Source organism: Piliocolobus tephrosceles, chromosome 5 (assembly GCF_002776525.5).
Source record: "Piliocolobus tephrosceles isolate RC106 chromosome 5, ASM277652v3, whole genome shotgun sequence".
NCBI classification, from domain to species: domain Eukaryota; kingdom Metazoa; phylum Chordata; class Mammalia; order Primates; family Cercopithecidae; genus Piliocolobus; species Piliocolobus tephrosceles.
Window position 1 is genome coordinate 102,161,334 of NC_045438.1, and position 16,290 is coordinate 102,177,623.

Genomic DNA, 16,290 nt, shown 5'->3' on the forward strand with positions numbered 1-16,290 from the left:
GTAAACCATGATCCTGCTTTTTGCTTGTTAACATATCTACTTTAAGTTGAATTGACATTTGTTATAGGGCAGGGGTCCCTAATCCCCAGGCCCTAGGCTGATAAAGGTCTGCGGCCTGTTAGGAACTGGGCTGCACAGCAGGAGGTGAGTGGTGGGCTCCTGTCTCCGCCACTCTGAGCTCTGCCTCCTGTCACATCAGTGGGGGCATTAGATTCTCATAGAGGTAGGAACCCTATTGTGAACCACACATGGCGAAGAATCTAGGCCTTATGCTCCTTATGAGAATCAAACTAGACCTGATGATTGAGGTGGAATAGTTTCATCTCGAAATCGTACCTTCAACCCCAGTTCTTGAACAATCTTCCACAAAACCCATCCCTGGTGCCAAAAAAGGTTGGGGACCATCGTTACAGAGGATAACTTTTATCTAAAGTGCTTCATTGGCTGGGCATGGTGGCTCACACCTGTAATCCCAGCACTTTGGGGGCCGAGGCAGGTGGATCACATGAGGTCAGGAGTTCGAGACCAGCCAGGCCAACATGGTGAAACCCATCTCTACTAAAAATGCAAAATTAGACGGGTGCAGTGGCACACACCTGTAGCACCAGCTACTTGGGAGGCTGAGACAGGAGAATCGCTTGAACCCAGGAGGTGGAGGCTGCAGTGAGCCAAGATTGCGCCACTGCACTCCAGCCTAGGCAAGACAGAGTAAGACTCCATCTCAGAAAAAAATAAATAAATTTAAAAAATTTAAAAAGTGCTTCATTGTTTTGTTTTAATGACATTAAGATAGAAATAATTTTAACAAAGATATGTTTAAGGAAATGGAAGAAGAGATTTCGAAGTAATTTTAGACTGTGAGAATATTATTTACAACTTTTATTTAAAAATGGAGCAAATGATGCTGTATTTTCAAAATTAATCTTCAATTCTTCATCAGTAGTCAGTTAAAGCAAATCACCCTATACATTATTTATTAAAGTTAAACAATCTCTCAATGAAATAAATAAATTCAACATTCTAGAATTCCTATACATGCATCTTCTTTTGATGGAAAAAAAAAATTGAAATGTTCTATCAAAATTGTTAAATATTTGAAGATAACTTTTCACTGATGTAGAATATCAAGAACATCACTTGTTTCTTTGATAACTGTTGTAAAACTATGAGAATAATACTGTAACAATCTCTAGAAACTTCAGTGCTCACTCTTTTATTCTTTCCCACCATTAAAAAACACATTACATTCTTTCTTTCCATGGAAGTATTGATATTATTTAAAATACTGATGATAACAGGCAAGTAAGCAAGTCTATAAAACTGTTCAAATTTTATTTTTAAAAAGGTAAGAATAAAATGGTTTCTTAACTTGCAGAAACAATGAATCCCATAATCCTTATATATATATATTATATATATATATTATATATATATATTATATATATATATATATATGTTATATATATATATATATATATATATATTTTTTTTTTTTTTTTTTTGAGACAGTCTCTCACTCTGTTGCCCAGGCTGGAGTGCGGTGGCCGGATCTCAGCTCACTGCAAGCTCCGCCTCCCGGGTTTATGCCATTCTCCTGCCTCAGCCTCCCGAGTAGCTGGGACTACAGTTGTCCGCCACCACGCCCGGCTAGTTTTTTGTATTTTTTTTTTTTAGTAGAGACAGGGTTTCACCGTGTTAGCCAGGATGGTCTCAATCTCCTGACCTTGTGATCCGCCTGCCTTGGCCTCCCAAAGTGCTGGGATTACAGGCTTGAGAATCCTAATATTTTTGATAAAATTTTTCTCCTCAATAACCATCACACCTCAGCATGCAATAATAGTTGTGGTCATTTTCCATATTATCTCAAAATAAAATGATCTCCAATTTAACACATTAATCTTTACAAATTCACAAGTTTGGCCATGTCATTAAACCTATTGTTTAGTTCTGCTGACATTTCTTTGTTAGCAAGAATTTCTTAATGAAGGAAGCTATGTGTTGATTTACATTCTGGTACAAACTCTTTAATTTGTGTAACTGCTTCAGATTTTTTTTTTTATTTTCAAGAGAAGTCTACAAGACTTTCAAAGTCTGAACATGAACAGTAATAAAATCTGAGATAGTTTCATAGATTTGTTCATCTTTCTTTGTGTGTTAATGCTAGGAAATGTGCCTAGTTGTTGAAAATGACGTGGCAAAGAAAGAAGGCAAAATAAATGGTTGGTTTTTAAGAAAGTCCATTACAGGTAATTAGATTTAAATGGAAAATAAGATAGAAAGTAGTATGGAGGCGGGCATGGGGAAGACAATTAGAAATATTATAAGTCTTAAGAATAAAAGATTAAAGATTAAAGCCCATCCTACTGAATGCTGTGGGGAATTCACCTATTCCTTTTTTTTTTTTTTTTTTTTTTTTTGCTTTAGCTCTTCTGATACTAGAAATTATCTAATAAAAGTATATTAGACACACTCAGGTCATGCAGTTTTGACAAAATTAAAAAGAAAGGGAATAGTGTACCATTTTCTATATTAAATTAGAAGCATAACTTCTTTTGAATTCGTAATTCTTATGTCATCCTCATTTTACTTTGAAAAGGTCTTTATTTCCATGGCAACAGCTGCAAGGAAACACACCACATTCACTTGCATCAGCTCCCAGTGAAAAAGGTTTTAAAGCCCATAGTAAGTTACCAGTAGAGTATACAAAAATGTATCACCATAACCACAAGGACTTACTGATAAAAACATAGGCAGGACTCTTCATATGGTAAGACAGTCCCTTGACATTTCCTCGCTTGGAAACGATACTTAATTAGCATGCTTCAGAAATTTTATACCATTTGAGAAAAATAAATGATAGTTTACAGAATGTGCACAGAGACATAAAAAGTGAAAATTGCCAAAAGCAATAAAGATAAGAACGATTTAATTTTGACAATATTTTACCCTGACCTCATTTATATTATACCAATAAAACAAAGTTTTCCAAGGAGTTAGAACTGTGTTCTACATGAATCTGTGAAACAAAATAAATGAATTCAGACAAATGTCTGATAACAGAAATGCTCTTCTAAGATACCACTGGTAATTTACAAAGGAAAGGAGTCTTAGATAAAAGGGATAAAATGAAATGCCTACATTTCCCCCAGCAGCTTGAAAAACCTAGCAAAACTGAAATTGAACTGAAATTGCAATAACAGACTTTTTCTTATCCCAAGGCCTGCCCCTTTCACCATCGTTTAGTTTGGCTTCCTCTACTTCTATATTTCTCTCTACTTTTTACCTAAGTTGGGCTTGCCGTTCATGAGGGAAGAAAGTAGTAGGTATATGTATTGGCCTGAAAACAATCTTGAGATTAATGCCTCTTATAAACAGCAAATGTTTTACTAAATCATATCTACACTAAAAAATTCTTTCTATATGAGAAGAATATGCATATGCAATGTGAATATGCAATAAGTCTCTATTTCTAGTTTGTCCCCAAAGTGAGTGTCCCTGCCCCTCCTTTCCTTTTCCTGTGTCCTCAAGGTAAAGATGCTGACCCATGTTTATACCTGTGCCTTCCCTTTTGGCCTCTTCTGGTATGTCTGGATTATTTATTATTGTTTGCTGTTGCTAGTATCTTCAGTTCCTCTATTTACAGACTTCTTTGCTTCAGTTTGTAAATATAGTTGAGTATTCACATATATTTATATACACTTATGAGAAAAAATAAAGATTTTCCTTGACCTCTCCCAATGTAGTCTTATGCCATCTCTCTTTACACCTCAGCTTTTGAGAATAATAGTTCATAATCCCCCGACTTTCTTAATATCTACTACACTCTTGAGATCTGTGCAGTGTCACATCTGCCTTTGTGCAACACAGACACTCTAAGAAACCAGCCTCCTTCAAGATCACCAATGGCTTTTTCTCAGCCCCTATCTTCCCTGATACCTCTGAAGAATTTCCTATCAGTTGGCAGTCCCCTCCCTTTCAAAACTTTCTTCTTATGCTCCCACTTTTCTATACTTTAAACTTTCTGGTTCATCTCTCCACCCCATTCCTATATATAGGTTTAGCCAAATTTCAAGGTTCTACTCTCAGTTCTTTTCCTTCTAGTTTCTCCCTTGCACACTGCCCGCTCACCCCACTATAGTGGCTTTAGTTATCGCCCTTAAACTGATGACTTGCTAACAGTAAACTTTGTTCTTCTACTCAGCTCACATCTTAAGGGGCTGGTGCACTTTTGATTGCAGATCCCTTCAGTAGTCCTAATGCTGTAGACTTCAAACTGACTTATCTCTTCTAAAAGAATACTTTCTTCAAGTGTTTTCTACTTCATTTAAAGGCACTATCATCATTTCAGACTTGATACATCAGCAATCACTTCTGAAACTTAAGTCCTTTGCCTGGTCTATGTTCATTCAATCTCCTTGATGTCACTCCCATCAGCCATTTCACTGGTTTTTATAATCATGCTCTTTATTACTTATTGATTAGACTACAAGAATATTTATTTATTTATTTATTTATTATTATTATTTTTTTTGGAGACAGAGTCTCCTCTGTTGCCCACACTGGAGTGCAGTGATGTGATCTCAGCTCACCGCAGCCTCTGTCTCCTGGGATTAAGAGATTCTCCAGCCTCAGCCTCCCACATAGCTGGGATTACAGGTGCATGCCACCATGCCCAGCTAATTTTGTATTTTTAGTAGATACAGGGTTTCACCATGTTGGCTAGGCTAGTCTTGAACTCCTGACCTCAAGTGATCTGCCTGCCTCAGCCTCCCAAAGTGCTGGGATTATAGGTGTGAGCCACTGAGCCCGGTCTATGAGGTTAATATTATCAACGTTCTTTTTAAAATAATGTCTTCACTTTCACTCAAACTCCATCAAGGATTCGGTGTTAGTGATGTTAAGGATTGTGTTTTATTTCACCTCTGTACAGGTGCAGTTGGTGCCAGGCTTGGTTGGGCTCAGTTGCCATGGGGTTGGCTGCTACTAGCTTCTATCTGCACCCTTTCCTGGAGAGTTACCTAGTCTACAGGAGCTACCTGGCCTGGAGATACTGGGAAGTTACTGCCATCTCCCCACTCTGTGAGGGCAAGCCTCGCACCTTGCTTCAAGGCAGGAGAAATTTTATGGTGCTCCAGAGTGTCTTGTGAGATCAGGGAGAGACTTGATGCTCCTGAAACCATATTTTGCCTGCATTCTTCTCTTCTCTTGTCTGCTTCCCTCACTCTCTTACAGGTTTCTTCTGTAAATCGCTTATACAAGGATCCCATTTTAGACTCTCCTTTTAGGGAAAACTGACTTAAGCCAACTTCCACAGTATTTCACACAAAACGGGCACTCAAATGTTTCTTGAGTAAATAAATAGGCCCTCAGGTCTCTCAGAGAGGCTTTTTGTTCAAATGTAGTTGCCTCACTCAGTACAGGTGTTTTTGCTTATTTCCTTCTTTTCCCTACTCTCTATTCATTAGCTCTTGTCTTTTCCTCTCAGTGTAGAGATTTTGATTTCATTGCATTTATAAGACCCTCAAATACTTTCAAAGACAAATAAACTATAAACATGATTTAATAAATGCCTGAAGATATGGAAATGTTTCTGCAAAAGATTTAGAAGACTGCATAAAACACGTGGCCAATGGAGAGTGTGAAGCAATGGCCTTCAATATGGCAGAACAACAGGTGTAGATTTTTTCCAGTGATATCTTGCTCTTTTCATTGTATTTTCTAAGATTGCTTTTCTTAAAGTGGTATTATTATTGAATAAAAATATTGAATGCACATAAATTATTTGTTTATATTATTGAATTTTATGTGCATTCAAGGTATTAAATATACTTGTAGATACTCTGCAGTCATCTTTCTCACAGTTGCATAGACATATTGTTAGCATCTCTCACATAAGAAATGCAAACAACAATTCCTTCTAGTATTCAAGAAGTGCATTGTCTGGTGATTTGAGAGCCACAAATGACACCATAATACGTTGTATACTGTTGTGAGTTTTAAAAGCGCAATGGGTAACACTTACATACATGTACATACATATATGTATATGTTTGTGGTGGACATATTAAAATGTCAAATAAATATCAAATTCGTAAAAAATATCCAAGTAAAAGTTTACTGGTTTTGAGGAAAATGAGAAAAAGTAGTTTATAAGGTATTTCTGAAGAATTCAAGAGCGACTCTCAATACTACTATGCCAAGAAATTTAGAAATAAAAACACTGTTTAATCTACATACATCATATAAAAGTGAAATTTTCAACTTTTTAAAGAATTATGGCATCACATTTACTTTGCAATAGCTTCTCTCTTGATAATTAAAATATAATGTTTAAGAAAAACAAAAGTGTTATAAAATTAAAGTTGCTTTGAGAATTATGTGCCATTACCTAAGGTAACTCAAAATACTATAGAGTTTTACAAAATTGAGGGCTTGATTATTTATTGGAAACATAATTTGCTGGCTTTCAAAGTCATTAGGCCATAAAAATGTTTCATGCTCCAAATGTTTTGCATTTCTGAAAACTTATCTGTTTATATTTTCCAAATTGATTAATAACTTGTGATTAATTCTTGGTTTTGGCAGCCACCCACACATATATTCACTCCATCCCAAATGGATAAATAACTTTCTACTTGACATTTCCAATGGTAAACGTATGAAATAGTTACTAACGTGTTCAGTGTAATGTTCGAATAAAGATCCTGATGCAGGTGTATTAGCATATTGCCACTTTGGCAGAATGTGCCTTCTCCTTTTTCATTCTCTTTAAGTGTTTCTGTGGCTAAGTAGGTAATATTCATAAGACTCCTTCATAGAACACCTGTCACCAGAGTGCATTTAAAGTGCTTCTGGTTTAATCCCATAATATACCTGAGGGCTAAGTTATGATAAAACAGATAAATTTAGACTAGAGTCTTGAGTGATTTGGCTGAAGTCACAAATGAATCCAATTGCTCTCCTGAAAAAAAGAGCAGTTCTGACTCTCCCTCTGGTCCCTCACTGGCCAGGCATTGCTGGTTCCCATCTGTCAGTGCAGGTTATAGGGACAGAATGTGTGCTTGTCACAATGTGTGGAGACCACAAAAGGATCAGTTGTACATATCTATATTTGTCCCTTCTAGTGTGTGGCTTCAATTAGAAAAATTAAGTTATTGATTTTTAAGTAACTTTTTTAAAAGTTAGTGATTTGGTTAAATTCTCAATATTCTCTATTTTAAAAACATGCAAATCTCGGTTTCGCTGTGATACCACAAAATAGACAATGGGTATATGTTATGTGGAACAGTTAGAATAAATAGTCCTGCAGCCTTGGAGAACTGCCAATATTTCCTGGGTCTCTGTTTTATTATTTGGTGGGCTGGAATGATGCTATAGTATCCCTTTAGTTCTAAAATGTGATAATTTGATGTTCCTGAAATGGGTCCACCCCCACCTCTCCAGGCTTATCTCTGAAGCTCTTAGCCACTTGGCCTCAGGGGCTGAATGTCTCCAGTTTGAAGGAATCCCCATTAGATGATGTGCCTCTTCTGCATCAGAGAACAGCTCTTGGGTCTATTCACATAAATAAATAAACCATTCAGACTCAGGGTCCTATTTGAACATACAAAACCTTTTTTCTTTACTAATCCATATAAAAGAGAAAACTTATAATGTTATTTTGTTACAATACATATAATGTCATTCAGCTCTTCATTTAAGTGAATGTAAGGACCTCAGCTCATTGTTGCTTTACTATCGATGTAAGTATTACTGGAACAAAATCATTGCTTACAGTATATTTTCTCATTGACAGCCTTTCCAGGGCATTTTGTCTCTTCTACCTCAAGTGCACTGCAGAGACCACCAGTTAGAGTGAAATTTACCACAAGGAGACACAGGCACATTGTCAGTAACTAGCTGTGCTATTTAACTTTATCTAAGGGATGGCCTGTGCTCACAAAGTCTGGGCTACATCTCTTGTTCACCTGATTTTAATTAGCCTGAGTTAGAAGTTGTTTCCCAACATCTTGTTCCTTGATTTATCTTTCCCACCAGTAAGAGAATATGAGGCAAAAGTAAAGGATTATCCTTGCTACACAACTACACCCTTGAGGGCATTTGTTTGACATGAACATATATTAGCCTTTTCCCCTTGGTCCTGTCTTACTACATTGCTTCAGTAACTATATTCAGTAACTATATTTGACCCAATTTTAGGAGACATCAAACACCTGAAGTCCACTATGGAGCTCTGCAAACAGAGATGCAGGGATAAACGCAGATTTGCTTATTTTTATCCACTGAGTTTCATATTAGGTTTTGTAAATTCCAACAAAGTGTTGGAGAAAGCTCTGCAACTGCTGCTTGGGACCTGAACAGGGTACCCAATTTCCCAGTTATTCATCTAGAAATGTCAGACAGAATTAAGGATGGTATCTCTTGTAAACTCCCAAGATAATCCTCGTGGAGACATTCTGAAGAAATGCCATAGCAAGTAAATGAAATAAAATGTTATCTGTAAGCCAAGAATTTTCTAACAAGCAATAAGCATGAACCAATAGTTGTAGACTACAGAACATTTAAAGTGTTATTTTTAAGGTATATGTTTACATTTATAGATGAATCCAAGCAAAAAAAGATGCTTTTTTTCTACCTATGACCGAAGTTAAAATTATTATTTAAAGTAATTTTTGACCTTTTCTTGCTAGTAATACAAATTCCTGGTGGAAGGACACCAGTCATAGTTTTAGTGAGAGCAGAATTATGAAACACTCATTGTGCATTTTAAAGGTCATTGTCAGTTTTGACACATAAAGATAAGAAGACAATCATATTGCCTGTGAAACTAACAAAAGTACTTCCCATAAATTCATAATTATCCATTCTTTTCTCTATAAGACTCCTCTTTAAAATTCAAGCCTGTGTAAGGATTTGCAACTGCAATTGTTAGTGGTTTCTACCAGGCCCTGAAATCATTCATTGGAACAATGGGATCATTTTGTAGCTGTGAAGTTGGTACCTTGGAATAAGCTATCTTAAAGTAAGAAGAAATACTCTTTTTTTTTTTTTGGAGGTAGAGTCTTGCTCTGTCACCCAGGCTGGAGTACGGTGGCACAATCTCGGCTCACTGCAACTTCCGCCTCCTCAGTTCAAGCGGTTCTCCAGCCTCAGTTTCCCAAGTAGCTGGGATTACCGGCGCCCACCACCATGTCCGGCTAATTTTTGTATTTTTAGTAGAGACGGGGTTTCACAATGTTGGCCAGGCCGGTCTTGGTCTTCTGATCTGAAGTGTTCCGCCTGCCTCAGCCTTCCAAAGTGTTGGGATTACAGACATGAGCCACCATGCCCAATGAAACACTATTATGATTATTTTTTACTATACTGTGAGGCAGGTCTGACCTGCATTACTGTCTTGCTGTGTTCTACAAAGTTTTCATAGAGCATGGCTAGACTATAGGGGCATAATTTCACTTGAAAAATATTCCAAGCCTCGTAAAAACAAATAAGCTTAAGGAAAATTTTGCTTAGGTGAGTCCTGTTGTATGTGTTGATTTCATAGAAGCGGTGACTTTGATGTCCTTTTACCTAATGAGATCAATACACCCCAGTACTTACTAAAAACATAATTCACTACTTGTGTTTCCTCAGGTAAAGTATATCAACCAGTTCAGAATCAAACCAAAAGAAAAACCAAGTGTAAATTTTACATGAAAGTCCTGGTAAATTCACACATGATCAGCAGAATTTGTTAATCGAACACATTTTGAGGTCTCAGCTACTCCACAATGATGACATCAATCTTCATCTCCTTCTTTAAGGAAAAGGCAATAGTCTATTCTACCTTGCAGACATTTTTACATACTTAATTTTATTTTCAAGTTAGATCAACACTGGGCCTCAAGCTTCTGGGGCATTATAAAATGGGCATGGACATCTAAATAAAGTAAGATTCAGGTAAAATTTAAATAAAATAGATTCAACAGAGTAGTAGCAAAAAAAGCCATTTTATCTTAAATATTTTTTCTTGATCAATTAGACATTCTCCTTAATCAAGTACTAATATTCTGAATCTGTATACCTGCATTCCCTTCTATAAACATCTTGAGATCACTAGGCTAGGGATGAGAATGATGACCGCAGCTAACACCGACATGGCCTACACCTCATCACAGCCCTGTAGGGTAGGCGTTATTATCATCTCCACTTTCTAAAGGAGGCAAGTGAGGTGCAGAGTGGCTGAGGAATTCACACAAGATCACACAGCTAATAAGCGGTAAAGCTGGGATTTAAATTCAGGCAATCTGGGCCAGGTGCTGTGTGGCTCACGCCTGCAAATCCAGCATTTTGGTAGTCCAAGAAAGGTGGATCACCTGAGGTCAGGAGTTTGAGACCAGCCTGACCAACGTGGTGAAACCCCATTTCTACTAAAAATACAAAAATTCGCTGAGCATGGTGGTGCATGTCTGTAATCCCAGCTACTTGGGAGGCTGAGGCAGGAGAATCACTTGAACCCGGGAGGTGGAAGTTGTAGTGGGTCGAGATTGCACCACTGCACTCCAGCCTGGGCAACAAGAGCAAAACTCTGTCTCAATAATAAATAAATAAATAAATAAATAAATAAATAAATAAATAAATAAATAAAATCCAGGCAATCTGGCCCCAAAGTCTGTGGTGCAACCTGTATGCTAAATTCCAAGTTGCTTGCACCTTAAGATGTAAGTAGACATGCTGCTTGCCCTGCCCTCCTGTACTTTTGTAGGCTCCCAGCCCATGGAGGAAATGTGACCCAGCCCCTTTGCCATCAAGTGTGAGCTGGTGCAAAGAAACACATCTTGATGGGGGCAGGGGTGGGTAGGCAGATGTTCTCTGTGCTGTTTAGAATGCAAGGAATCCTTTTGGTGTTTTAGACATGAAGTCCTTGCCCATGCCTATGTCCTGAATGGTACTACCTAGATTTTCTTCTAGGGTTTTTATGGTATTAGGTCTAACATTTAAGTCTCTAATCCATCTTGAATTAATCTTCGTATAAGGAGAAAGGAAAGGATCCAGTTTCAGCTTTCTACTTATGGCTAGCCAATTTTCCCAGCACCATTTATTAAATAGGGAATCCTTTCCCCATTTCTTGTTTTTGTCAGGTTTGTCAAAGATCAGATGGTTGTAGATGTGTGGCATTATTTCTGAGGACTCCGTTCTGTTCCATTGGTCTATATCTCTGTTTTGGTACCAGTACCATGCTGTTTTGGTTACTGTAGTCTTGTAGTATAGTTTGAAGTCAGGTAGCGTGACGCCTCCGGCTTTGTCCTTTTGACTTAGGATTGTCTTGGCAATGCGGGCTCTTTTTTGGTTCCATATGAACTTTAAAGCAGTTTTTTCCAATTCTGTGAAGAAACTCATTGGTAGCTTGATGGGGATGGCATTGAATCTATAAATAACCTTGGGCAGTATGGCCATTTTCACGATATTGATTCTTCCTATCCATGAGCATGGTATGTTCTTCCATTTGTTTGTGTCCTCTTTGATTTCACTGAGCAGTGGTTTGTAGTTCTCCTTGAAGAGGTCGTTTACATCCCTTGTAAGTTGGATTCCTAGGTATTTTATTCTCTTTGAAGCAATTGTGAATGGAAGTTCATTCCTGATTTGGCTCTCTGCTTGTCTGTTACTGGTGTATAAGAATGCTTGTGATTTTTGCACATTAATTTTGTATCCTGAGACTTTGCTGAAGCAATGGCAGCAAAAGCCAAAATTGACAAATGGGATCTCATTAAACTAAAGAGCTTCTGCACAGCAAAAGAAACTACCATCAGAGTGAACAGGCAACCTACAGAATGGGAGAAAATTTTTGCAATCTACTCATCTGACAAAGGGCTAATTTCCAGAATCTACAAAGAACTCAAACAAATATACAAGAAAAAAACAAACAACCCCATCAAAAAGTGGGGAAAGGATGTGAACAGACATTTCTCAAAAGAAGACATTCATACAGCCAACAGACACATGAAAAAATGCTCATCATCACTCGCCATCAGAGAAATGCAAATCAAAACCACAATGAGATACCATCTCACACCAGTTAGAATGGCAATCATTAAAAAATCAGGAAACAACAGGTGTTGGAGAGGATGTGGAGAAATAGGAACACTTTTACACTGTTGGTTGGGATTGTAAACTAGTTCAACCATTATGGAAAACAGTATGGCGATTCCTCAAGGATCTAGAACTAGATGTACCATATGACCCAGCCATCCCACTACTGGGTATATACCCAAAGGATTATAAATTATGCTACTACAAAGACACATGCACATGTATGTTTATTGCGGCACTATGCACAATAGCAAAGACTTGGAATCAACCCAAATGTCCATCAGTGACAGACTGGATTAAGAAAATGTGGCACATATACACCATGGAATACTATGCAGCCATAAAAAAGGATGAGTTTGCGTCCTTTGTAGGGACATGGATGCAGCTGGAAACCATCATTCTTAGCAAACTATCACAAGAAGAGAAAACCAAACACCGCATGTTCTCACTCATAGGTGGGAACTGAACAATGAGCTCACTTGGACTCGGGAAGGGGAACATCACACAATGGGGCCTATCATGGGAAGGGGGGAGGGGGGAGGGATTGCACTGGGGAGTTATACCTGATATAAATGATGAATTGATGGGTGCTGACGAGTTGATGGGTGCAGCACACCAACATGGCACATATATACATATGTAACAAACCTGCACGTTATGCACATGTACCCTAGAACTTAAAGTATAATTAAAAAAAAAAAAAAAAAGAATGCAAGGAATCCTGACTCCAGATAAAGCTTCAAAGTCACCCTGGAGCAAGCATTTCAAGGGAAAGTAAAACCTGTACAAAAATGTTGCAAGGAGGAAATCAAGAGGATGGTTGCCCAGAGAGGGGAAAAAGGACAGTCACAGGCAGAGAGGATAAACTGCGAGCAAGATAGGCAGGATAGAGGGGTAAGTTACAGGGAATTTAAAACATAAAGTTTCTGCTCAGGATCAAAATTAGGATCCAGCAACGGGGTGCAAGAGTGAGGTATCATCTTGGTCCAACCACACAAACTTCTGTTTGGGGCAGTAACTAGTTGATCCATCAGTAAATGTCTTTTTTTTCAGAGAACTAGAGGAACTTCTTTTAAAAAGACCAGGGTAGCTTCAGGTTAACCTTGAGATTATCCAGACATGCATTTAATGTGACTATGAAATGAAAATTGAAGGTTACATAAAAACAATTATTGTTTTCCTTATTTTTGGGGAGAGTCTGTTAGGCACATTAAGAAATCCTACAAGTAAACTACATCTTAAAGGGAATTTTTATAATGCCAGTTCTTTTGCAATGTTTCTTGTTAACATCCATGAACATGCTTTGCTACATGAAATATTCCACTTTTCACGAAGATACTTCTCTGGGTTTCCACCCAGTTCCTGTCCTTTCCTCTCCACCACATTCTCCATTGTTTGCCTCTCCTTCCTCACAACTCATGCCCTAATTTCCTACATTTTCCTGAGATTTTTGTTTCCAGCGCCCTGCTCACTACTCAACTGAACTTCTCTCCACTGGCACCAATTCCAGCCACTTCTCTTATCCAGCATCACTCCACTTACACTGTTCCAAATTTTAATTCTGCTGAACCCTTCATGAATCTAGAACTGCTCTTCTGTTGACTTCTTGGTCCTGTAGTGGCCAGGTTCTCCCAGCCTTTTTCTGCCTCATGATGGATTAAGCCCCCTCTTAACTTCCAGGAAGGTCCCCCACACCTGACGCCATTCTCTTCTCCCTCATTGTGATCTGAAATAGTCTCACCTGTAGCTTAGAGGAAATATTCAACATTCATTGAATTCTAAAATCTGTGTGAATATATAAAGGATGTAAGACTAAAAAATATGTCAACCCAACATTTTGCTTGCAGGGCTTCAAGAAGATAAAGTAAATAAATAAATAATGGCATATAAAAGATCCAAAAAAGGCAAATCAGGAAGTTGAGAAATAAAAGAACCCATAAATTTCAGATACACATTGTCACAGAACATTGTTAAGGTTAAGAATAGCTTCTAAGTATAAGAAGTCCATTACTTCTACATTTTATTAAATGAACACTTTATAAACTAAGATTTAGCAGCTTAAAGGATAATTTAAAAAATCAAATCAACTAATCAAAATTTCAAACAGAACTTTAGCGTGGTATTTGCAAAAAGATAGTGTTGCTATTATGCTTATAGGAAACTACACACAGAGTTAAAGAGAAAAAGAAAAAGAATTCATCTATCAGAATCCTATGTCTTTAATAATAATAATAGCAATATTAACATGTTTCTATAATGTTTGATAATTTTCAAACCACGTTTAAATGTGACACTCATGTTTGAAACTCACCATAATTGTGAGATATTGGTAGAGTAGTAGCTACTACCTATTTAATCATTGAGGAAAACCAACAAGCTAATGATTTGTTTAAAATTAAATGTTCTGCTTTCATTAAAGTCATTATGTCTAGGAATAAAGTGTATAAAACTTCACATATTTTATGTTTCATTTAAATAGACTTAATGACAGTCAATACCTTCTTGGTCAAACACTCATAAACAAAAAACAAGAGTTTTTTTTAACATGGGGTAAATAAAAAATGATTTTAAATTCCTAGATTTTTCTCACTATTGTTTTCTACTGCAAACTTTAGTGAAATAGAAAAATTACTGGTCTTAGCTTTCAGAATGTGCATCTGTATGTATACACACATATGTATATACACAGGCATACACGTACAAGTACATTTACATGTCTGAAACGGTTGAGTACTCCTTAACTATTGAGCTGAGAAGAAATGTTGGCACTCAGGTGGACCTAAATGTAAATATGTAAGAATGCTCATTTTTAAAATTCATTTGCTTCCCATTCAAGTAGCTTATAAAGTAGAATAAATCACTGAGCATCTACGGATATAATCCACATGCATATAATCATTTGTAAATGTGGATAATGTCAATAATACCTGCTCTAGCTACTTCTTTTGATAAATAGGGCATTTGTGAAAGAGCAGTAGCAATAATGACAAACTATGCCTAAAAGTGTCTATAAGTTCTATTACATTCTTTAGTTTCTGACGTTATGTTACTCTCGATAGAAGATAAAATAAAAGTAACATAAAATTATCTGGACTATACACATTATAAATGGAGTAAATTAAATAAAATAGTGATTGAACTTTACAATTTAACTAATTTCCTTCATTACTATCATGGAAAATACATGTTTAATTTATTCTTTAATCTACCCTCTTATGAAATGCAAGCTTTGATAGGGTACAATTTTAATTTGAAGCATTATTATTTTTAAAAAGCCTCATTTAAATATTTTTTCAGTTCAGCTAGTATCTAACAAGTCTGTCATAATTATCTTACAAACCGAATCAAGAAATGTGGGTGGGAAGGTGGTAGGGTTCAAATACATTTGTACATGATTTGATTGTCACACTGCAAGGGCATCAATGGTGGGAAAGATGGTAGCTTAGGCTGGTGTTATACAGGGTTGTCAGGCCATGTTCTGTTCAGGATTGATTAACGATTTGAATGAAGACAGAAGGTAGGCTTATCAGATTTTACAGTGCATAAAGCTGAGAGATATTTCACTGGAAAACAGGATTCAAATCAGTTTTTAAAAGCAAAAAGCCCCCAAAGAACAGAATGCTACTAGGGATTAAAATCAAGAAAGACGAAATTTAACAAGGATCAGTTCCTACTCTGTGATTCAAAAAGGCAACTGTACAACAACAGGCTGGGTAAATACCTGACTTAACAGCTTTCATTAAAATAAAAAGGTAGAAGCATTTAATTGACCACGTCAGTACAAGTCAAAAGTACAATACCAGACAAAGAAGCATTGGCTCAACCTTAGGCCATAATAGAAGCACATTGTCTGTGGTATGGGGCATACTTGCCTCATTTTACTGTGCCCTAAGTAAGACTACATGTATCCAGTTCTGTTCTTGACACCTCTGGAAAGCCAATGAGTGTTTTCTGGCAAAGATTATTGGCATGTTGGAGAGTCCAGAATCCATATGATAAGAGAACAAGTTAAGAGAATTGGTATTTTATTAACATGATAAAAGGTAAATCTTGGTACAATACACCACTGACCCTCAAATATTTGAAGGACTATAACGTAGTTGAGGAAAGAGACTTATTTTACAGAAGGCAGAACTGGGAATAATAAATGAGAATGTCTAAGAAACATATTTGGGGTTAATAATAAAAGAGAATGTGGGACTAGAGTCAGAAGCTCAAGTTTAG

At 36.9% G+C, this 16,290-nt stretch overlaps 1 protein-coding gene across 2 annotated transcripts in view; it reads right to left on the reverse strand.

Moving 5' to 3' along the window:
- COL19A1 (collagen type XIX alpha 1 chain) overlaps window positions 1-16,290 on the reverse strand; it is a 341,119-nt gene that overhangs the window by 139,596 nt on the left and 185,233 nt on the right. The gene's annotated exons all lie outside the window — the stretch shown is intronic.